This window comes from Triticum aestivum, chromosome 1B (assembly GCF_018294505.1).
Source record: "Triticum aestivum cultivar Chinese Spring chromosome 1B, IWGSC CS RefSeq v2.1, whole genome shotgun sequence".
Lineage (NCBI taxonomy): Eukaryota > Viridiplantae > Streptophyta > Magnoliopsida > Poales > Poaceae > Triticum > Triticum aestivum.
Window position 1 is genome coordinate 561,615,264 of NC_057795.1, and position 25,098 is coordinate 561,640,361.

The following is a 25,098-nucleotide window of genomic DNA, read 5'->3' on the forward strand; positions in this document are numbered from 1 at the left end:
ACGAACTACTCCAGGCCATGGGATTCACCAAGGAATTTGAGGTGCAGGCCCACGGCAACACCAAGTTATAAGTGATCCACACCAACGAGTTACACAAGGCGGCCACCATCATCGAGTAGTACGAGCGACACCTCGAATTCGAGCGCCACAAGATCGTCGGAGTTGATGTGGAGTACACCAATGACGTTGGCCAAGATCAGAAACCAGCCCTCGTCCAACTCTCCGTCGGCAAGGATCATCCGGTGCTGCTCTTTCAACTGAGCGCCACCGACAAGAACTGCACCAGGTTCGACAACTTCCTCGCCAACCCGAGGTACACGTTTTCTGGCTTCTCCATCGACGCCGACATAGAGATGCTCGGCTGTGTCGGACTGGAGATCGCCCACTTCGTCGACATCCAGAAGGAATGGAGGGTGCCTACAGCTACCAAGCCCCTGGACTCGCTTGGCGATGTCTCAGGCATCCTTGTCCACGACTACTACAAGGACATGAAGAAGAAGATCACCAACGCAGAGCACCAGCGCTGGGCGCGCATGCCACTGACCATGAGGCACTTCGAGTACACGGCAAAAGATGCTTACACTGCGTACGAGATATGGAGCCGCCTCACCACTATCCAGGAAGGGCTCCGCCGAGCAAAACTCGAGAAGGAGCAGTCCAGGAAGCGCGCAAGGTCCTGGGGTGACTACGACTACTGAAGCAGGTGGTGCCGGCCAAGAAAAGTATCTACAAGATTGCTCATGCCATTCTAGATTTCTCGTTACATTTTCTTTCTCTCAAGACTACTGTTTGCTTGTTCTAAATTTAGATTTGCTTGTGTCGCAGTTAACCTTGTAGTTTGCTTCCAGTTTACATATGTTCTGAACAAGTTTATTTCCAATGCAATGTTGGAGTTTTCTATTATTAGAATATATTGGCTTGAACTAGAAAATATAAACACAGTACAGATGCTACACGATTAGCGTAACACACATGCACTAGTAACCTTGTGGATGCAGCGTCGAAATGCAAGGACAACAACTACAAAATGCTACTAAAAGCAATGCACAATGTTCTAACAAACCATTGCACACGCAATATTAAAAATAGTTCGAATGCAACACTGAAAAACATTTTGAATATAGAAGTAGTTAGGTGTTTATTCTCCTTGCAAAACATTGCTTACGTCCGTGACCCTCAAAGAAGAACACTACAGAGGCACGGTTGTCTGTCAATAACACCAACTACTTAAAACACCCACGGAGGCACTTCTGTGCCTCCACTCCTATGGGGACCGTGCGTAAATTGGCTTCAGGTCCGTTATGAGGCCGAATGACTTCGAAGACACATCGAACTCATAGGCCATGGCCCCCGAATGAAAACATGCCAATGAAAGCTTCTTGAAAACAGAGGCACACCTTCACGTGCTTGCATCACGATCCTTCGCGTCCGTACCCCCCTTAGAATCACGTCTGTGCCTTACGGCCAACTTCCGACGTATCGGGTCTATGGAGATTTGCATCCTACACCTTCGTGCCTCGACAAGTAGGACGATCGTGCTTGTAACTGCGAAGCGTATAGGACAACTTAGGGACGACCTTGCAACTATTTCAGACATAGCTATGTCTGTTCCGTCAACACATTCATGCCTCTCAAATTTAACTGAAAAACATTCTGGAAAAACAGCAACGGACGCCTATTGTCAATCCTCATGTCACGTACATTCGACATACATTCCTTCGTCACACAAGTAATAGCCGTGCCTCAGCCACAGAACATATATTTGAAAAACGATTCTTCCTGCACTTGTAAAACCCGGAATGCCTTGGATAAATGTCGAATCCCACCTTGAGGTAAAACCACGGAGGCCGGTGCTTCTCAGAAACACATATGTGGTTTTTTGCGTATGTAGTTGAGTGCATGGCTATCTGTTAGTGCCCGTGCCTCACGTCGCACCATACCACAAATTAACGTCCGTACAATCACGTAGCTTCATCTCCGTGCCTCACGTAGCATCGTATTTGTGCCTCTTGTTGCGCCTCTCGTTGTATGAGTGCTTCTTGCGGCTGCATGTCCACGTCTCCTGTTGCTTCTCGCTATTTCTGTCCATCTGGTAGTGTCTCTTGCAACACGGACACACAGCAGTGCCTCTGAAGAAACACATCACTGCTCCTCCCAGTGAATGTATGAGGAAAACATTTGCCACTCCTTATGAATGTACCACACCTGTGTGTCTGTCTGTCTGAGAGTTAAACCAGCCACTTCAAGCATGCTTCTCTTGGTCAGAGACTTGTGCCTCTACATACTGCCCCTGCATGCCTCACTAGATAAATTGTAAAAGTTAACATTTGACAGCAAACCACGCAAGAGAGCTATCATCGCCACGACTTGCTGGAGATACGACGGTTATTAAAAACATAACTGCTGATTTTATTTTAACTTCTTATATAGAAAAACCACGATCAAAAACCCAGGATGTGCAAAACCGCACCGTAAGGGAGACGAAACCACGATCCAAAACCCATGATGTGCACAACCGCATCGACAATGAGATCGTGCACTCCTTTGCCGCTTCCACGCCCTTAAATTTACACTTCCACTGCGGACTTGTCTCCCACAAACAACAGAAATTGCCATTGCGCTCCCACTCACTGTTCCCCACGAAATACCAGGTTGCAGGAAGACGAACTGCTCCAGGCCATGGGACTCACCAAGGAATTCGAGGTGCAAGCCCACGGCAACACCAAGTTGCAAGTGATCCACACCAATGAGTTGCACAAGGCGGCCACCATCATCGAGCAGTATGAGCGACACCTAGAATTGGAGCGCCACAAGATCGTCGGAGTTGATGTGGAGTACACCAACGACGTTGGCGAAGATCAGAAACCAGCCCTCGTCCAGCTCTCCATTGGCAAGGATCATTCGGTGCTGCTGTTTCAACTGAGCGCCGCCGACAAGAACTACACCAGGTTCGACAACTTCCTCGCCGACCCCAGGTACACGTTTGTTGGCTTCTCCATCGACGGCGACATAGAGATGCTTGGCCGCGTCGGATTGGAGATCGCCCACTTCGTCGACATCCAGAAAGAATGGAGGGTGCCTACAGCTACCAAGCCTCTGGACTCCCTTGGGGACGCCTCGGGCATCCTTGTCCACGACGTAGAGCTCACCAATGCAGAGAAGCAGCGCTAGGCGCGCATGCCCCTGTCCATGAGGCACATCGGGTACGCGGCAAAGGACGCTTACACTGCGTATGAGATATGGAGCCGCCTCACCATCATCCAGGAAGGGCTTCATTGGGCAAAACTCGACAAGAAGCAAACCAGGAAGCGCGCAAGGTCCTGTGGCGACTACGACTACTGAAGCAGGTGGTCCCGGCCAAAAAAAGTATCTAGAATATTGCTCACACCATTCTTGATTTCTCATTAGATTTGCTTTCTCTCAAGACTGCCGTTTTCTTGTTACAAATTTAGGTTTGCTTGTGTCGTAGTTAACCCTGTAGTTTGCTTGCAGTTTACATGTCTTTTGCACAAGTTTATTTCCAGTGCACCACATAGGCACTGATGTGCCTATGTGCCTCTCATACCAAGGAGACCGTGCGTAACTTGGCTTCAAGCAGTTTTACGCAACATTCTAGACGCCAACCAAAAGATTCACCTTCTCTATAATAAGTTCATTAACGAGGTCTAATGCCTTCGAAAACACATGCAGCTCATAGTCCATGCCCCCCGCAATGAAAACGTGTGAATGACAGCTTCTTTAAAGCAGAGGCACACCTTCACATCCTTCCATCATGATCGTTTTGCGTCCGTGCCTCCATTAGAATCACGTCTGTGCCTCCAGTTCGTTACGTGCGTGCCTCTACGTCGGGTAAACCCGTACCCCTGTCCGTGTTCTCAGAAGCACATCTGTGGCTTTTTTGGGCATGTTGTTGAATGCCTCTAAGAATCTAACCATGTTGAAACCATATTCAAATCTAACCACATTGAAATCTCTAGAATAAAATATGTGCCCCAGCTGAGACGTTTATTTTGTACTACTTGAAACTGCAGTCTATAATAAAACAGTACAGTGTAATAAAACATACGCCTTCCGACAAAAATATTGTACTGGAAACTGTAATTTGTAATAAAACATACACCTTTCGTCACAAATTAATTGGCTCAACATTGCACTAACCAGTACAATGTGAATTGTTCTGCCTGGTACGAAGTTATTGCAAAGTTGACACATTTCTTTTTGGATGGGGCAGTACTACTACTTAAGAACAAAACACGATTGCTTGACATGGAAACGAAACTGTCTCCATTTTGACATCGACGATTGCTTGACATGGAAAGCATAAAAACCATGGAAAAGCAAACATCTACCAACAAAACTACACTACTCCCAGCCGTCGGAGATGTCCACTATCTCCATTCTGACATCGATGTCGTTGGCCGCCGCCTCCTGCTCCGCATCCAGCTCGTCGAAGAGAGCATCGGTCTTCGCCTGTTCTACCTGGAGGAAGTGCCGGTTGGACTCCACATACGCCTCATCTTGGATGGACTCCAGGATAGCAGTCTGCTCCGCCATCAAGGCCGACTCACCAAGATAGAACTCCGCCTCGCCTTCCTCGTCCACGCCTTCCTCGTCGTCCTCGTCATCCTCGTCGTCCACGCCTTCCTCATCGTCCTCCTCATCCTCGTCGTCCTCCTCATCCTCGTCCACGCCTTCCTCGTCCACACCTTCCTCATCAGCCTCGTCCACGCCTTCCTCATCATCCTCGTCCACGCCTTCCTCGTCGTCCTCCTCATCCTCGTCCATGCCTTCCTCGTCGTCCTCCTCATCCTTGTCGTCCTCCTCATCCTCGTCCACGCCTTCCTCGTCATCCTCGTCCACGCCTTCCTCGTCATCCTCCTCCATGCCTTCCTTGTTGTCCTCCTCATCCTCGTCCATGCCTTCCTCGTCGTCCTCCTCATCCTCGTCACCCACCTCCTCTTCCTCCATCAGATCTCCCCCAACTGGATCACCCCCTCCTCTTCCTCCATGACATCTCCCCCCACTGGATCAACTCCCTGCATGAGCTCCGACGCACGCCCCTCCACTTCCCCCACCTCCCCAATCTCCTCCGGCCCCGGTGAGTCCGGAGACATGCCCGCTGCGACCCGAGCGGCACGCCTCGAACGGATGTCCTCCTGCAACTGAAAGCGGCGCTCGGGAGTGAGCATCGCGTAAGTAGTTATCTTGTGCCGAACCATGGCGGGGAACGTCACAAACGAAAAGAGGAAGATGGATGATTTCCTAGGATTGCCGACGAAAGAGGGAGAAGCAGGATGATGTCTAGTGGTGGCGGACGCCGCTCGGCTTAAATAACTGCTCCTTGACCTCGAGCGAGGAGCCGGAACACTGACACGCAGCATTCACTTCCCCGACGGATGAGGCGGCCATCGGTCCTTTTGAATTCTGCAACGTCGACACGTGGCGTTCACTCTATTAAATACTACCTCCACCTCCTGCAGAGCGGCGTCACCAGAGGAAACGCCCGTCGGACCCTTGGGTTTCCGGAGCGGCGTCCAGCCGGCGTTCACACGACGCCCGTCGAACGGTGGGGTTTCTGCAATCAACACACGAATGTGACACTGGGTAATGCATCAGCGTGCCTGTCCTGGCTTCATAGTTGTGCCTTTCAGTGCGAACGATTTAACAGAATCATTTGGAACGCCAAGACAAACTAACATCACTCTACACAATGCCACGCCGTGCCTTCCTGGGACCCATGACCGTGCGAGGAATATACCACACCAGCGTCTCTCGAATAGGCCATTCCGTGCCTCACAGAGTAAACAGTGGGTGTTCACATCTGAACCAGTTCCGCTGGGACTCCCCAATTAAGGAAAGAACCTGACGGTGCCTTTGTGGGCTAAATGCCCGTACCTTTCCGTCTGATCGAGCCGACGAAATCATTCGGAACTCAAACACACGGGAATGTGACTCTATATTATATGACAGCATGCCTTTTAGCGCTTCACGCCCATGCCTCTGACCCTTAACACTGGCACGAACGTCCACGCCATCTTCAGTGCATAAGTCATCGTCCGCGGCTATATTCACTTCACGCCCGTGCTTCTAATAAAAGAAGCGTGACGTAACTCAGTACAGAACTGTGGCTTTTGAAAACAAGGAACTTACGCTTTTAAACAACTCGACTCTCGAATCGGCAACTCACAAAGTAAACAGCTAGCATTAACATCTAAACCCATCCTTCCTTCATTCCACGATAAATGTACGAACGTGACTACGGGAAAGACGAAACCATGCCCCCATGGGATTCACGTGCGTGTCTATATTTATCAAAGAGTTAACGGAATCATTTCAAATACAAATACACGCGAACGTGACTCCATATAAAACTACACCATGAATCTGTTGGATGCAAGCCCGTGTCTGTGTCCCGAAACACTGCCAACACAGAAAAGCCACGAACGTACACGCCTTCATCAGTACGTCATTACAATACTAGATACACAACAGTGGATGCAGACAGTTCACGTGCCGTGCATCATAAGTAATGGTGCCTAATTACAATGATACTCAAAACCAAAATACATTTTGTTAATCCACTGCTTAACAACACCAGACGCACACAATAGCCAGGGACGCTGCTGTATATCTAGTCCCCACCGACCTTGTTGCTGGTTTGCTCCAGGCGCAGTTCATCAATCTCCTTCTTCAGCGCCTTCATATTCTCGCCATGTCGCTTCACAGCTGCGGCCGATTCCTGCAATGACCGGATGTGCTCTCCAAGGAGATTTCTCCAACGTCCGGATCCTCGCATTCGCCTTCTCCAAATCTTCCTCTGTTTCCAGGCAAAGCTTCTTCCACGCGTAGGTGATCTCCAGCAGCTGCTCATACGTTTTGTCAGCCTTTGGAATTGAAACCAAAGCATTCATCTCGTCGACCAGGTAATTGAGAGTAACTAACAAGGACCTCACAGCACTTCCCGTCGCCGCCCCGCTCACCATTCCCTTCTCTCTCGAGCCATATCTACTCCCCAATTCTACAGGAGGGGACTTCTGTTCGAGACCATGACATAGACTAACCCTACTTCCAATTGACTGTAAATCAATTTCAGCAAGACACAGCAGCATCAAATTAGGAGTCAGCTGACCACAATAAATCATGTTTCACAAACTAAATCAAATGAGCCGAAAGAAAGAAAAAACAAATGAAGTAGAAGCAGAAACAGGGTGAACTTACAGACGAAGAACCCTCGCAACCCGGGATCTCCTCCAGGGACAGGGCACGACCGTCCGGAGTAGTCTCCTTCTGCCCAGCCATGGTGGAGATGATCAGTGAATAGAGATGAGCAAGAGGAATGGAAGGCCTGGCGGCGGACAAAGCGAAGAGTAGAATGTGGCTAGGGTTTCGCGACTCCGTCCGTCCGCCTTAAATAGCCGGAGCCTGGCCTTGGGCGACAAGCCAGAGCTGCGACAACGGAGGAGACGCCCATCGGACCGTTAGGTTTCTGGAGGGGCGCCACGTGGCGTTAACTCCCGAGGTACAAAGGGACGGCCGCCGAACCGTTGGGTTTCCACGATAAACGCACGAATGTGACTCTTGGTAAAGCATAACCATGCCTCTTCGCGCTGCACGGATGTGCCTGCCGTTGCGAACAGTTCAACAGAATCATTTGGAACACGAAAACAACATAACGTGACTCTTCACAATACCACGCCGTCATTTCCTGAGACCCACCACGGTGCGAAGAATACACCACAGCAGCTTCTCTCGAACAAGCCATTCCGTGCTTCACCGAGTAAACAGTGAGTGTTCACGTCTGAACCTTTTCCACTGGGTTTCCGCAATTAAAGAAACGAACATGACTGTGGGTAAGACCAAATGGTGCCTTTCCGCTGGGTTTCCATCCGATAGAGTCAACGGAATTATTCGGAACACAAACACAGACGAGCGTGACTCTATATAATACCACACCATGCCTGTGCCTCTCCCATCTAATCGAGTCAACGCCTCTATCGAGTAATATACGAAACATCAAAAAAGAAGCGTGACTGTGCTTTTGTAAACAAGGAAACAAGCTTTTCAAAACAGCATCTCTCACATAGGCCATTCGGTGCCTCACAGATTCAATAGTAAGTGTTGGCGTCTCAACCCATTCCGCTGGGTTAAAAAAAGGAACGTGATTGTGCTTAATGCAAAGCTATGCCTCTGTGGGCTGATCGGCCGTGCCTCTCCTTCTGATCGAGTCGACGGAAGCACTCGCAAAAGAAACGCTAGGGAGCGTGACTCTACATTATACGACACTATGCCTCTTATCGCTTAACACCCGTGCCCCTGACCCTTAACAGTACAACGAACGTCCACGGCATTGTCGCAACTCAGTATAGAACCGTGGCTTTTAAAAAGAAGGAACTTACGCTTTTAAACAACTCGAATCTACAATCGGCCACTCACAAAGTAAACAGCTAGCGTTAACATCTAAGCCCATCCTGCTTTCATTCAATGATAAACGTATGAACGTGACTATGCGAAAGACGAAACCATGCCCCCATGGGATTCACATGCGTGCGTGCCTATTTTTTTGAACGAGTCAACAGAATCATTTCAAACACAAATACAAGCGAACGGGAATCTATATAAAACCACACCACGAATTTGTGGGATGCAAGCCCTTCTCCGTGACCCGAAACACTGCAACACACCAAAGCCATGAACATACACGCCTACATCAGTACTCAAGTCATTACAGTACTACGTTCACAACCGTGGATGTAGAGACTTCACGTCCCGTGCATCATAAGTAACGGCGCCTAATTACAATGATACTCGAAACCAAAATACATTTTGTTAACAAAGTAGCTGACAGAGAAATTTCGCAAGACAGGGTAAGAAACTCCACTCCACTGCCTGACAACACCAGACGCACAGAACAGCCAGGGACGCTGCTGTATATCTAGTCTCCACCGACCTTCCTGTTGGTTTTCTCCCGATGCAGTTCATCAATCTCCTCCTTCAGCGCCTTCATATTCTCTTCATGTTGCTTCACAGCTGACGTCGATTCCTCCAATGACAGGGTGTGCTCTTTAAGGAGATTACTCCTCACAGTCGTAATTTGTACGATCTTGGCATTGGCCTTGTCCAAATCTTCTCTTATTTCCTGGTAGAACTGCTGCCATTCATAGGTGACCTCCAACAACTCCTTGTACGTTCTGTCAACCTTTGCTATTGAAACCAAGGCATTCATCCCATTGACTAGGTTAATGAGAGTAGCTCCATAAATCAGTATCAGCAAGACACACCCGCATCAAATTAGGAATAAGCTAACCACAATAATCCATGTTTCACAAACTAAATCAATTAGGAGAAACATAGAAAAAACAAATGAATGAAAACCACAAACAGGGTGAACTTACAGACGAGGAACCCTCGTCGGCCGGGATCTCCTCCTGCGATAGGGCACGGCCGTCCGGAGTAGTTTTCTTCTGCCCAGCCATGGCGGAGACGGTCAAATGATAGAGAGGAGCAAGAGAAATGGAAGACCTGGCGGCGCACAAAGGGAGGACTAGGATGTGGCTAGGGTTTCGAGTCTCCGCTGTCCGCCTTAAATAGCCAGAGGATCACCTCGGACAACGAGCCAGAGCGGTGCCACCGGAGGAGACGCCCGTCGGACCATTGGGTTTCCGAAACATACTCTCTGTCATGAGTACGCAAGTCATGGCGCCACTTAACACAGAACCGTGATTCTTTGTAATTCCACAACATGCCTTTGTAGGCTGCACGCCCGTGCCTGTGACCCGAAAAACTGCAACACAGAGAGCTACAAAAGTCCACGAGCTTAAGAGTACAAATCATGACCCTTCTTACTACAGAACTGAGACTACATGGACTTTAGTTATGTGTTATCCATATTCGTGTCTCTCGAATCTTCCATGCTTTCACCTTCATGTTTTAGCACTATGACGTGCGTTCTTTGCTTCAAAAACGTGCCTGCTACATCGACGCGACTGCGTGCCTAACGTGACTCAGCCTCAGTAGACTCGACGCCCGTGCGTATCCAAGTGAACGAGTAAGCGGAATCATTTGAACCAAAACTACGCACGGTTCGCAAAAACGTGCTCCCCGCGGGCTAACGAAGTGCCTCTGGTGGAAGCACAACCGTGCTCCTACTGCTAACAAGCGACATCCATGACCCTAGCCTACTCATCTACATGTTCCGACAAACGAAGTAACGCCCGTGCCTCTCCATCTGGTCGAGTCGACGGAATTATTCTGAACACAAACACAGACGAGCGTGACTCTATATAATACCACACCATGCCTATGACTCTCCATCAGATCGAGTCAATGCCTTTATCGAGTACTACACACAACAACAACAAAGAACCGTGACTGTGCTTTTGAAAACAAGGAAAGAAGCTTTCAAAAACAGCTTCAACAGTGAGCGTTCGCATCTGAACCCATTCCGCTGGGTTACCCCAACTAAAGAAACGAACGTGACTCTGGCTAATAAGAAGACTTGCCTCCGCCGGATTCACGTCCATTCCTCTCCAACAGAATGAGTGAGTGCAATCATTTCGAAATACCAAAAGCATACACCCATGGTAATGTGACTCTGACTGTGCGTAATGCAACCCTATGCCTCTGTCGTCTGACCGGCCGTGTCTCTCCGCCTGAACGAGTCGACAGAAGCATTCGAAACAGAAACACGGGCGAGTGTGCCTCTGTATAGAACATAACAATGCCTTTGTGGGACGCACGCGAGTGCCTCTGACCCGAAATATTGCCAAGAGGCATGAAAGTCCACGCGTTTATGAGTACAAGTCATGACGCTACTTAGTACAGAACCGTGGCTATACGGACTTCAGGTCCAGTGTTTTGCTTGAAAAACATGGCATCGTGATGTGTGTTCTTTGCTTGAAAACCGTGCCTTCTACATCCACGCGTCTGTGCGCCTAACAAGCAAGGAACGAACCCTGACGGTGCCTTTGTGGGCTGAACTCCCGTGCCTCTCCGTCAGATCGAGTCGACGGAATTATTCGGAACACAAACACACGGGAGCGTGACTCTATATTATGCGGCAGCATGCCTTTTACCGCCGCACGTCCGTGCCTATGACCCTTAACACTGCCACGAACATCCACGCCATCGTCAGTGCACAAGTCATGTCACTGCCTGGTACAGAACCGTGGTTGTATTCACTTCCCGCCCGTGCTTCTAGTAAAAGAAATGCCACGCAACTCAGCACAAAGCCGTGGCTTTTAAAAACAAGGAGCTTACGCTTTTAAACACCTCGACTGTCGAACCGCCCACTCGCAAAGTAAACTTTAAGCGTTAACATCTAAACTCATTCCGATTTGTTTCGATATTAAACGTACAAAACGTGACGCTCCGACAGACCCAACCATGCCCTCATGGCATTCATGTTCGTGCCTCTCCATTTGATCGAGTCGACGCAATTATTCTGAAACCAAACACAGACGAGCGTGACTCTACATAATACCACACCATGACTATGCCTCTCCACTCAATGTGCCTCACAGAATATACAGAGTCACACTGGCCCGTGTTTCACGCCCGTGACTCTACATAATACTACACTTACCGTGACGTGCGTTATTTGCTTGAAAAACGTGACTTCTACATCGACGCGACTGCGTGCCTAAAGTGACTCAGCCTAATGGGAAAACGTGACTCAATAGACTCGACGCCCGTGCGTATCCAAGTGAAAGAGTAAGCGGAATCACAGAGTATACAGAGTTACACTCGCCCGTGTTTCTGACGAAACAGTGAACAGTGGGTGTTCACTGTTGAAGCTGACCGGCCGTGCCTCTCCGTCTGAACGAGTCGACAGAAGCATTCAAAACAGAAAGTCAACGAGTTTAAGAGTACAAATCATGACCCTACATGGACTTCAGGTCCGTGTTATTCCTATTCGTGTCTCTCGAATCGGCCATGCTTTCACCTTCATGTTTTGGCACCGTGACGTGCGTTATTTGCTTGAAAAACGTGACCTAGCGTGACCCAGCCTAATGCAAAAACGTGACTCAATAGACTCGACGCCTGTGCGTATCCAAGTGAACAAGTAAGCGGAATCATTTGAACCAAAACTACCCACGGTTCGGCAAAACGTGCTCCTCGCGGGAAAACAAAGTGCCTCTGGTGGAAGCACAACCGTGCTCCAACTGCTAACAGGCGACATCCATGACCTTAGCCTACTCATCTACATGTGCCAAACAAACGAAACAACACGACGACGATGCAACGCATAAATGCCTTACAGATTCATGGCAGTACAAAAGGCCACATGCCCCAACGCAACGGAAAAACACGCTACAAGATCTCTGCCTACACTCCAGCAACGTTCTTGATCGGCTGCTGGGCGAGCACATCTTCAATCTCCTTCTTCGTCGCCTCATAACTTTCCTCCACGTCACCAAAGGAATCCTCCACCAGGCTCTTGTACTTGACGAGGACCCCAGCATTCTCATCCATAAGCTGCCCCACTTTGCCTGACAGCTTCTGCACCAACGCATGGCTCTGCTCATACAGATTCTTCAAGCGGGCGGCCTCCCGATCCTTCTGGTCGAGCTTGTTTAGAAGCTTCTCATTCTCACACAAAGATCGAACTATGAGACCAGTGGACTTCTCCACAGAGGCATTGCTCTGCTGCAGCAACTTCTCCAAGCGAGCGATGAACTGCTGCTGCTTAATTAACTCATCGAGCAAGTCATCGCTGGCTAGGGAATTCTGTACTGCCATCTTGCCAAGATTGTCTCCATGGAGAATGCGCTTGTGGGAGGAATCACATCCACGCGAGAGATCGTTCGACACCTGGGCAACGGGGCAGGATATTCCTGCCGCCGCTACGGCGTAGCGGCGGCACCTCTCCCTTCTTTCCGCGGCCTTTGTCCTTGCTGCCTGGTTGCTTGAACAACCAGAACCCCTCTTACCGGCCATGGCGAAAGCAAGGAGCTACCAGCAAGAAAGAGGTGCCTGTCTCTGGAGAATTGTGGATGTGGGGTGTTCGATGAGAAGGTAGCTTTTTATAACATACGCAAACCAGTCAGATGGTCAAACGGAGTAACCGGCGCCTCGAATTCTCCCAATCTCTCTTAAATACCTCGAACTCTGCACGGCTGGGAAACACCAGTACTATCATTTCGTCTTCCCGTGCGTTCGTCCACACCACAACCACTCAACTTCTTTCCAATGGTCCGTACATATTCAACAGAAAACATCTCAAACACAGTTAACTTACTGTGTACGTCTGTCTGTATTCCAGAGAACTTACTGTCGAATTCATACCATTCTCCATTGACATTTTTTGTTTTGAAATGATATTTATATCAAAATCTAACTCAAGGTGACTCGTTCATGACGCTACTTAGTACAGAGCCGTGGCTATACGGACTTCAGGTCCGTGTTTTGCTTGAAAAACGTGGGATCGTGATGTGCGTTCTTTGCTTGAAAAACATGCCTTCTACATCCACGCATCTGTGCGCCTAACAACCAAGGAACAAACCCTGACGGTGCCTTTGTGGGCTGAACGCCCGTGCCTCTCCGTCTGATCGAGTCGACGAAATTATTCGGAACACAAACACACGGGAGCGTGGCTCTATATTATACGGTAGCATGCCTTTTAGCGCTTCATGCACCTGCCTGTGACCCTTAAAACTGCCACGAACATCCACGCCATCGCCACTGTACAAGTCATGTCGCTACTTGGTACAAAACCATGGCTGTATTCACTTCACGTCCGTGCTTCTAATAAAAGAAGCGCCACGCAACTCAGCACGAAGCCGTGGCTTTTTAAAACAAGGAGCTTACGCTTTTAAACACCTCGACTGTGCAAAGTAAACTTTTAGCGTTAACATCTAAACCCATTCCGCTTTGTTTCCATAATAAACATATGAAACGTGATGCTCCGACAGACCCAACCATGCCTTCATGGCATTCATGCCCGTGCCTCTTCTTCTCAACGAGTCGACGGAATCATTTCGAACACAAATACAGGATACCATGTCGTGCCTTCCTGGGACCCATGACAAGGCGAAGAATATACAACACGAGCGTCTCTCGAATAGTCCATTCCGTGCCTCACAGAGTAAACAATGGATGTTCATCATGACTTCGAACCAGACTGTGCCTTTCTGCGATGAACGCCCGTGCTTCTCCATCTGATCGAGTCGACGGAATTATTCTGGAACCAAACACAGACGAGCGTGACTCTACATAATACCACACCATGCATATGCCTCTCCACTCAATGTGCCTCACAGGATATACAGAGTCACACTGGCCCGTGTTTCACGCCCGTGACTCTACATAATACTACACTTACCATGACGTGCGTTATTTGCTTGAAAAACGTGACTTCTACATCGACCCGACTGCGTGCCTAACGTGACTCAGCCTAATGGGAAAACGTGACTCAATAGACCCGACGCCCGTGCGTATCCAAGTGAACGAGTAAGCGGAATCATTTGAACCAAAACTACGCAAGATTCGACAAAATGTGCTCCCCGCGGGTGAACGAAATGCCTCTGGTGGAAGAACAACCGTGCTCCTACTGCTAACACGCGGCATCCATGACCCTAGCCTACCCATCTACATATACCAACAGAACATTTTGGTCACGTCCATTCCTCTCCAACAGAACAAGTGAACGAAATCATTTGGAAATACCAAAAGCATACACCCGTGGCAACGAGACTCTGACCAATGCGCTAACATGCTTCCATTGAGTTCATGTCCATGCCTCTCCAAAAGAACCATGAAATGTGACTCTGAGTAACTCCAAACCATGCCCCTGTGCATCACACAACAACACTAAAATCAAAAAATGCTAACATCCCACAGACTAAGACTTAAGAAAGCCAAGCAAAAAACAAGCTCATCGAAGTACACAGAAAGATGCAGCAGTCTTGATGTCCAAACCTACGGTCTAAGATTCGAGACGCTTCCCCTTTTTCCATAGGAGGATAATCTCTGGTGGCCTCACGTCCATGCGACTCACCATGGAACATCATAGAAAACGTCTGTAACACACGCAGGAACGAACGTGACTCTGGGTAACACCAAACCATGCGACCGTGGATGTCACCACACTAAAATAAAAAACATTCCGGTAGTTGAGCAAGCAAGGAAAAAAACAAGACCATCAAAGCCCACAGAAAATTACACCAATCTTGATGTCCAGACGGACGGTCGAAGATTCGAGACGGTTCGACCATTTCTGTCTCTCCCTCCACTACTTTCTTGCTTTTGCTTTCGCACCGAAAATCTCGAACACTTCACCAGTTCCCCTCTCTTGAACACCCTCGTCTTACCTTCTACCCCCATTATCCAATCCAGCAGACCAACCAAAAATTGAAATTGCGTTCGCCTCACCCACCAGCCGCCATCCACTTTGAGATACAAGCAGTCAGTCGGTGCCCGCGAAAGCATCAAAAACCTCTCCCGGCGGCGGCGGCGACTGACGGTGACGACCCGTGCTTGCGGAGGAGATACCAACAGAGAGAAAGGACAAAAACAAGCCGATGGATGCGACGAATCCCTCGTAAGCAATCGAAGGTAAAAAATATATTAATCCATTACATTCTATTACCACAGTTCGATCAAAGCGATTTCCCCCCTTTTTGACGGACATGAACCCTAACCGCCACACAAAACCGTGTTTCCAAAAAGTCTGTCTAGACTTTTCTAGCAAAATTGAAATAAGGTAGACAAGCGTGCAATGGGATGCTACCCTTACCCGTCACAGAAATCCGCTCGCAAGGAATTTGCCTAAAAAGTATTGTGCATGCCAAAACTATCTAGAACACCGCTCTAGATTCAAACCACGAGAGCATCCTTAAATTCAAAACCTAGTATTTACAAGAGATTCTATATATCCGTTGGTTTCCCCTCTTTCAAATTACGGGCCTCTCTCATATTAACGTCCGTGCACCAATAACAGATCTAGCTGTGTGCTTATAGCGTGAAACAACCTGTGCCTCTCCGACAATACCGTTTTTTTGTCCACGGGATGCATCTCCTCTTTTTGCTATGAAATTCAATTATGGTTCTACTGCTGCTAATGCCTGGGCATTTTTATGCAGCAAGGACTGGTAATAAGGAAAGCAGGGTACCTGCGGAACAGCCTCCCGTGCAGCAAGGTACTATAAAAGGCTCACACAATCCATATAACAAAAACTATGTAGCAGCAGCATTAAGTTAACCAATTGCGTCCACAAAATCCTGGGAAATTGCACTTCGATGAAATTTTTCACACACTATGTGTATTATTATTCATCCGAGAACATCTTATATTACACTCTAAACCATACAGTTATTGCTCCAATTTACAGAATATCAATTGTAGTGTATTTTTTCCTATGAAAAAAGACTTCCCCTCACTGATATGGACTTGACAGCAGACATACTGCTCACACCTGACCCTAATTTCTATCAATGATTGGCGAAACAAAGAGTTAGTGGGAAGACTTGATATAACAAGAATACAATGGATTGATCGCTTTTTTAGGTCATGAAATGAAAGAAAAGGGCTATCTTATGAATCTATGTAGATTAACCTTCAGAATCTTTTTTTTGCAGCCGTGGAAGACATACTTTTAAAACTATATCCCATTTATTTCGATGTTACTTCGTAATCCTTTTGTTACATAATCATCATGCAGGTGACGGAGAAGTAGATATTGAAACGATTTTGTCTGAACTTAATAGTTCATATCCAGGAAAACCAGACATCTCTCCTGACCCGTCAGAAAAAAGAACGAAGCAGACCACGGACAGCGAAGCACCCGAGAAAGTGCCAGCACTAGCTTCCAGCAGGGAGGGCAACAAAAAGCAAGTGACTAGCGGCAGAAAAGAGGAGCAATCAGAAACCAAGACTGTCATTCCTCCTAGAGGAAAAAGACAAAAGATAAAGGACAAAACTCAACTCATCAGCGACGGTGGTAGCTTGAAGCAGCAGTAGCCAAGTCCTCTAATGATAATCCCGCCAGCAGTTCCACGCGCCGACAATGATGTAAATAAAGCTAAGAAGAAAAACAAAAGACAACGGTTGGAAGAAGACAAGGATGATGCCAGCAAAGAGTCAAAGCGTGATACTCCCAACGACGACGATGGCACAAAACACGATGATGATGTCATTTGTACAGAGGGCCATGGTGCCGCATGGGACAACGGTGGCGCAGAAGAGGACAGCAACGATGATGTAAAAACCATATTCTCTACAGATTTTTGCTACCGCTTTACACCAAACCATCCTCTATAACAAAACCCTCTCTTTCTCAACAGATAAAAATAAGGCAGAAGCGCACAAAGAGAAGAAAGACAAGTGGAAAAGAATTGGTAGCACCAACGGATGATGAACAGGAGGCAACAACAAATAAGGACAAATGCGAGATCAAGGCAGGAGCAGCATTTGATAATGTCAATAAAGCATGGAAATTACTTGTGGAACGTCACCGGCAAGATGTTAGGGAGGCCGGTTTGGAAGCATAGAGGGATGCCAAATAAAGCGCTCCATATGCAAACCGCTTGCAGCACACATCTACGACAAACTGGACACAAAAACCATGAAAATAAAGTTCAGTGAAGCTGATCAGCAGAAAGAAATCACAATAACAAAGGAAGGCATCCACAAGGTGTTTGAGTACCCAAACGGTACGGAAAAGACAGCACCAAGGCCAAAGATTTCCACCGAGACAATGACCAAACTGGTCACAGAACTTGGCCTCAAGAAAATGGGTTTCCATCACGATGATCTGTTTAAAGAACTAGAAAAATTGGTGAAACAAGATGACAAACAATCAAACAGGAAATCAGTTAAAATATTTTTCCTTATTTTTTCCACAACATTGTCTGTGGAACAACCTCCCCTACCTTCTGCAAACAAGCCATTATGGTCAAGGACTTGGACTATCCAAAAATGGCAAATATGGATTTCTTCCAGGTAATCGTCGAAAGTATTAGGGAAGGAGCAAAGACATGGAAGAAGCACAGCTTGTTGCCCCAGGAAGAAAAGAACAAAAAACATCTCAATGGTTTAGCGCAGGGACCAGTAATAATGTACCTCGACTGCCTGTTGCTGCCGACCGACACAAAACAAATGCGGAAGATTGCCAAGACAATGGACAAGACATCGTTACCGCGAGCAAACCACCTAAAAGAGAGTGACCTAAGGAAAATAGCTAGAGCAGACATGAAAACTGACGGAAAAGCACGACCAGATGACTATGAATTTGGCAAGATACAGGTATAGCCCTATTGAATATACATGCATTATCCCTTGTAAAAATGGCTTCCAGTCTAACAAATTCCATCATGCCGAAACAATGCAGACATGGAAAGGAACAGCAGAGAGGATCTTCTATGCCAACACATAAACACCTTCGTATTCAACACAGATGATTCCAACACAACAACAGGAGCACCAGCAAACGACCAAGCTACTACCACCTCCAACCAACCGACAGGACGAAGCACATGTCAGCACAAGTGGAAGCAAGGAACCAGTCACAGGCACCAGCACAGGATCATATGAAATATTCGGAAGGATAGAAGAAATGTTGAAACAAGTACTCAATGAAACAAAATAGATACCCGGAATAACGACCAGGGCTGGACACCAATGCAGCAAACAAGAGAAGGAATTAGATGAAAGCATGAGGAACACAGTGGTGCGACAAACAACAGCCGTGATTGATTCTCTCGAACAACTTAGAGAATTCCAGGACATTGTTCACAGAGTGAGCTTTAAAGAAGAGACGACGCTGAAGCTGCAGGATGGAGCAAACGCAGGAGACACAGCTGCACCTGTACATGGCAACCACACGAAAGAAATCGTAGCCGCACCAGAACCAGGAGGGAGGAGAAAAAGAAAGAAGGAAGAACATGACCAACAAAACAAACATGAAGGGAAGAAAAGAATAACAAAATCAAGAACACAGAACTCGGGAATTAGCCAGAGGGAGACAGAAGAACATAACAAGGTGCAAAAGGAGCAATAGAAGGAGGACGTATCAACGAACACATCAAGTGCCGAAGGACAGCAAGAACAAGGTAGAAAAGTAGCTACAGAAGCAGAGAATCAAGATGAGAAACAGGTAAATGAAAAAAGTGACTCGAAAGCGATGCTTTCAAACTTGAGCTTACAATATCTCCCTTCAATTTTGTCAGGGACACGGCAACAGAACGCCACCGAAACATAAAGGCCAACACCACCATGTCGTCAAGAACACCGAGCAAGGGGATGGAAGCAATAGAAAAAGCAACCCAACAACAGATAATGCTCCCTCAAGAGTGTCAACAGGAGCAGTACAAGAGACAAACAGGATCGGAGGCAGCAAAGACATGAGTATAAAAAATCAGTCTCTTCTCTCTAAAAAGTATCTTCTCTCTAAACTTAAAACGCTCCTGAGTTAACTGACAAATCTGCAACAAAATATACACTCAGTCGGATAAATATCATATCAACACTCCCGCAAATGAGCCACGGGCTGATCTAGCATCGACCGTTGACAGCACGGCAAAAAAACAAGAAGAAAACAACAAAGAAGAGGTAAAACTTCCAAACCCACTTTGCCCAAATACCGTCAACTCATATTGTTTCAACTACCAGGTATTACAAGCACAGCAAAGAGAAGAGGATGCCCATGCAAGTCAGAAAGTTCATATAGAAGAGCGTTTCAGCACAAGAGCATCTCAGATGACCTATACAAGGGAGAAAGCCTCAGACACTCCACCTGGTGACACACCCAAGGCTGGCATACAAAGCAAAGAAAAAGTGGACGCACAAACGGATATCCCAACCACCAGCGCAAAGGTAAAATTCAACAAGAACCATTTTTCCAAAATTTATAAGAAATGTATTGTCCAGTACAACCTGTCATAGTAATACAAGAATTACAAGCAATGAATGATGCTTTTCCTTTTTCATGAAACGCAGGAAACAAACGATGATGACCATGCCAAAGAACAGCAAGGAGTACAGACAGAACAAACCAAAAAACAAGGGCAAATGCTGACTAAAACGGTACCCAGTACACCATCATCAAAGACCAACGAGGTAAAGCCACACGCACCTGCTCCTACAACGTTACAACAAAAAAGTTATGCATGCACAGATGAAATCCAAACTTTATTTACATTTTTTGATTGAACAGAAAAAAGAAACAAATGAAGCAGGCGATGTGCCTCAAGAAGCGATAGAAAGTGCTGCTATCGCTCGACAATGTACAAAAACTACACAAGACAGAGAAGAAGTGACAGGCACGGCACTGGAGAGATTGAACGTAGAGGTCAAGCTACAAAACCCCTTTCTATAGCATATAAAAAATGGATCCACCAGATAAAAAACACAGACACATTGTAATTACTTTTTGCGTTCCGACAGATGCAAGAAACAGGGGAGAGCACCAAAATTCAAGGCAAACAAACACAACAACACAGGGGAATGGAACAAGCAGAAGATGTTCTTCCAACAACAGACAGCCTAACCGCTGTAGACCAAGCCGGAAAACCTTCGCTGTCCGGGCAAGAAATAACAGAGATGGCAACGTCGATGCAAAACATCGAAAAGGTGAAGTGAGATAACCTGCTTTTAAGGAAATTAGAAATTTGAGTGAACAAAGACACAAATGCAATCTCATTTACCTACCTCTATGTCTCAACAGCCACAAGACAAAAACAACGACACCACGGAGGTCCAAAAAGCTCAACTCACCGAAGAAAAGGTCGAAGAGGCAGCACCGGCGGAAATGACTGAAAAGGTGAAGCTACAATAAAAAAAAGTTCAAAAGACACACTAAACATTTGAGTATTTTTCTTAGGGAACGGACAATAAACTATAGTGAAAATAATGACCGTATTTATTTATTTTTTAACGACGCTTTTGCACGATAACGCAGAAACCTCAACAGGACACGCACGCAGACATAAGTAAAGAAGCAAAGGGCCACAGTGCATTGGAAAACCATGCGTCAAACATTCCAGTGAAAGAGTCGGACAACAACGAGAAAAAGGCCACACCATCAGACAAGAAACATTGTGATGTAAAAGATTTTGCCGCCACAAACACAGCGGTAACCCAGGGCAGCACTCAAACAAAATGTGAACCGTTGATGATACAAAACCTGGCCATCGAAGAAGGGACAAAAGACAAAGGGATCGAACACCTGTACAACAACGTCATGACAGCAAATAAGGACAAAGGGTAAGTTCATGTTAACACCAAAGAATTATTTTCTTCCAATGATTTCCTACCTTAAACATTTTATATGTATACCTGTAAATATATATGTTGCAGGCGCGAGATTTTAATAAATACAGAGACGACAACAGTAACAGTCAGCCACATGGCACAAAGCTTCGACATTGGAAAGCCAGTGCGCAGCGAAACCATGGCAGTCATGCTACAGATGTTGAAAAAGCAACTCAGGGGCACAAAAAGAAAGATTCTATCAACATACAATACCGTAAGTAGAGATAAAGTTTCAACAATGAATACCACTCTATCGATCAATCAACCTCTCTGTACAATTGAATTTACAAATTTCTTCTACGCACATGTGACAAAACAAGTAGGGATCAATGCGCACGACCAACCATGAAGATCCATTGGAGTTGAAAAATAAAGATGAAGCACACATCAGAGACAAGACAATTCCTAAAAGGCTTAAAAGATTCCTTGATCTGGAAGAAGGAGAGGAACTACAAGATTTCGACATGGTAAGCACATCTCATGTTACAGATAAGAGATACAATCTCAGCACTAAAATTACGTCTAACCATCAACAAATCATGACTAAATCCAAAAAGGACCCCTTATTTATTTATTTTGCATTTTTGCAGTTCTTTCTACCAGTTTGCATAGGCGGGCAGGTTCAACAAAAACAAGGAACTGTGGGCCACTACTTCGTTATTACAATTAACATCAAAAAAGAGCGCTTTGAACTCCTTGACTCTTTACCAATTGAATACACAGGCACAACGGACTACTTCAACATAGTAACAAGCAGAGTAAAGAGGATATGGAAGCAAATAAGCCCATTGCTCCAACTGTCTCCAAGTAATATTGACCACTTCAAAAAGGTCAAAATGCAGATGCCACTTCAAGGAAAAACGTAAGCACTACAAACCTTTCTCCTTTTCCTTACTCATTGTAACAATTATTAATGCAATCCATAAAAAACATATGACATTAGGAAAACTTCACCTAAACTGCCCTACCATCTCTGGACAGCGACAATAATCAATCATCCTTCTACCTGCAGACTTGACTGTGCGTTCTATATGTTCATGAACGCAAAGCACTACACTGACGATGGGGAAACAGTGTTACTAACAGAGGAACAAGTCCCAGAGTTGAGAAAGAAAATTCTCTATCAAATATTCTGCCAATACAGAGATACGGCCGCCCCTGTTCAAGAATTCATCGGATTAACCAGTTAACTTGCCGATTAATCCCTACTCATAGGGTCACCGAGTAGCCGATTAACTAATTAATCGCCCGAGTAATTGATTAAATGGCCGATTAACTTGCCGATTAGCCTATTAATCCCCTACTCGTCAACCAACCAAGCAGCTACCAGTTAACGATTTCCTCAACAATGACGGCCGCACTGTCATTAATCAACTACACCGCAGGTTTGTCTTACTGAAGACAACAAAGTAAAATTCTACTTATCTAATTTTCAGAGACAAACCAATAAGTTTTTTTATTTTATTTTAACAGATATACTGAAACCTGAGGTTGATATGGAAGATAGTGAAATGGAACGAATACATTGTGACATAATTCAACATCCTCCAACTCCCGAGCAAATTGGGACAAGCGCTCAAGAGATAAAAGTTATTGACGTTAATGACACAAGCAGCGATGAGGAGAAAGAAGATTATCATTTGAGGGGCCAGGACACCACCAAGGTGTCTGAAGAAGCACTCGCGGAAGGACAAGCCCAGAAAGATCCTAGTTTACATAGGGAACAATACGCGCAAACAGACACTAATTTACAAAAGGAAGACGAACGAAAAGATCCACCGATAGAACCAGACAGACCACCCCCAGATAAAAACAACGAAGGCATAACATGCTCTCCTTTAGAAGTGGATAACAGGACAAAGACCGTACCAACTCGCCAACAACAGCTTTCCAAACAGGACATTAACCCTGTTGGTGAAGATCGCATACCAAGAACATCACTAGAGACAGAACATGCACAAGAAGAAAAGAAGGAGAAAGGAAAGATTTTATCATAAAAGATACTTCAAAATAGGAAATATGATGCTGAAGTCTCAATAGAACCGAGCACCAAAAACAACAACACACAAAAGGACACACCAACAACTGGGCAGCTTAACAAGCAGGCACAGTTCGGTCACGACAAGAAAAGGAGAAGGCATCTTGCAAGAGTGCAGACAAGTTCCCCAAAACGCTCGACCATTCAATCACACGAGATCAGCTCAGCAAACATAATCTCAACTAAGAGGCCATTCAAGCGAGCAAGCAAGGAAATTTAGAAAGTCAACGCTCCAGCACTTGTTCCAGGAGATTTCATTTACAAAGAAAAGGCCATGCAACTCTATAGATATCTGATGAGGCGACAAGGACAAAAACAATGTGGATAGTAAGTAGATTCTCCTTGTTCCATGGAAATGATTACACAGAGCTGCACATTCTGTAACATCCAACTAACCATTCACTCACCTAATTCTAAACCCTCCTTGCTTGCAGAGAACAGCTATATAAAACCTCAAAGAGCGAAGGCTACATTTCAGGAAAATCCTTCATGGAACAAGCAGGGAAAGAAAACGCACAAATGGAGGGCTCCATGCTAAACGCGTTACTGGACGAATGGACAGAACAAAAATAGTTCAACCCAGACGTCACAACTGTACTCCCTGCAGAATTTGCAAATGTATGCATACCTCACCCACAAAAACACCTCCGTCATTACTATGGTACAATATTTAACTAATACCAGACACTCTCTTTCTTGAACATGGTACTAGGTCTCAATTATAAAAGAGGGTAGCTATCAGAATTCAACGAAGATGATGCACTACAAGCATTTGAACAACTCATGCGAGGTAAAAACATCCTGCATTCGAAGATGGTAAGTTCGGAACTATCAGAATTCAACGAAGACGATGCACTACAAGCATTTGAACAACTCGTGTGAGGTAAAAACATCCTGCACTCGAAGATGGTAAGTTCGGAACTATTACTGAACACACGACTTATTCTCCATGGGCTTCAACAATTAAATGAAATTCAATTTTTACATCAACAACGATCTCCTCTCTCAACGTAGATCATGATACCTCATCACACGGACAAGCACTACACGCTATATGTAATGAACAAGTACAAAGATAGCATCGACATCCTTGACTCACTGAACTATGTAAACTACGCTGATTTGTCTTGGAGTAAACACCATGTGCATCGAGCAGAACTGGTACGTACTTTTTGTACATTGATTTATTCTTTTCCTTGCGATAGTATGATACTCTTACTTTTATCAATGCCGCACCCAAACAACAAAACATAAATGCAATCACAGATGAGAAGGATGTCGGTGTTGATGAACAAGTACCACCAACTAAAAGACAAGAACGAACCAGACTGGGCAAGGATAGCAGAAAGGCCTCACAGGATCTGCACACCAAAGTAAAAAGGTACACAATGCGGACGCTTCACGGCCCAATTTGCAAAACACTGGAATGGGAAAGAACTGGTCAAGGACAGAGAGGATTTTCATGTAAGTTACCAGTACATAGACGTCAAATTACTTGATTTCTTTATTACCGCAATTAGTTTATTCACAATGGTGGACAACACGTAACAATAAACCATGCATTTTGACATGCCTGCAGCACAGCAAGGTGGATGCAGAATGGAAACCAGAGTACGTATACACACTCATATTCGGTAAAACCAACCAAATCAAGCACCATCAACTTCCTGAAAAAATCAAAGTTTTCAAACCAGAGACTACAAACCTTTTTTCCCCATGAAAGGTAATATAACTATTTTTCATTTTTACCACCACTCAACTTGACAGGAGCTTCAAATATATCTTTTAGAAGCAACAGCCATAACTTTTTATC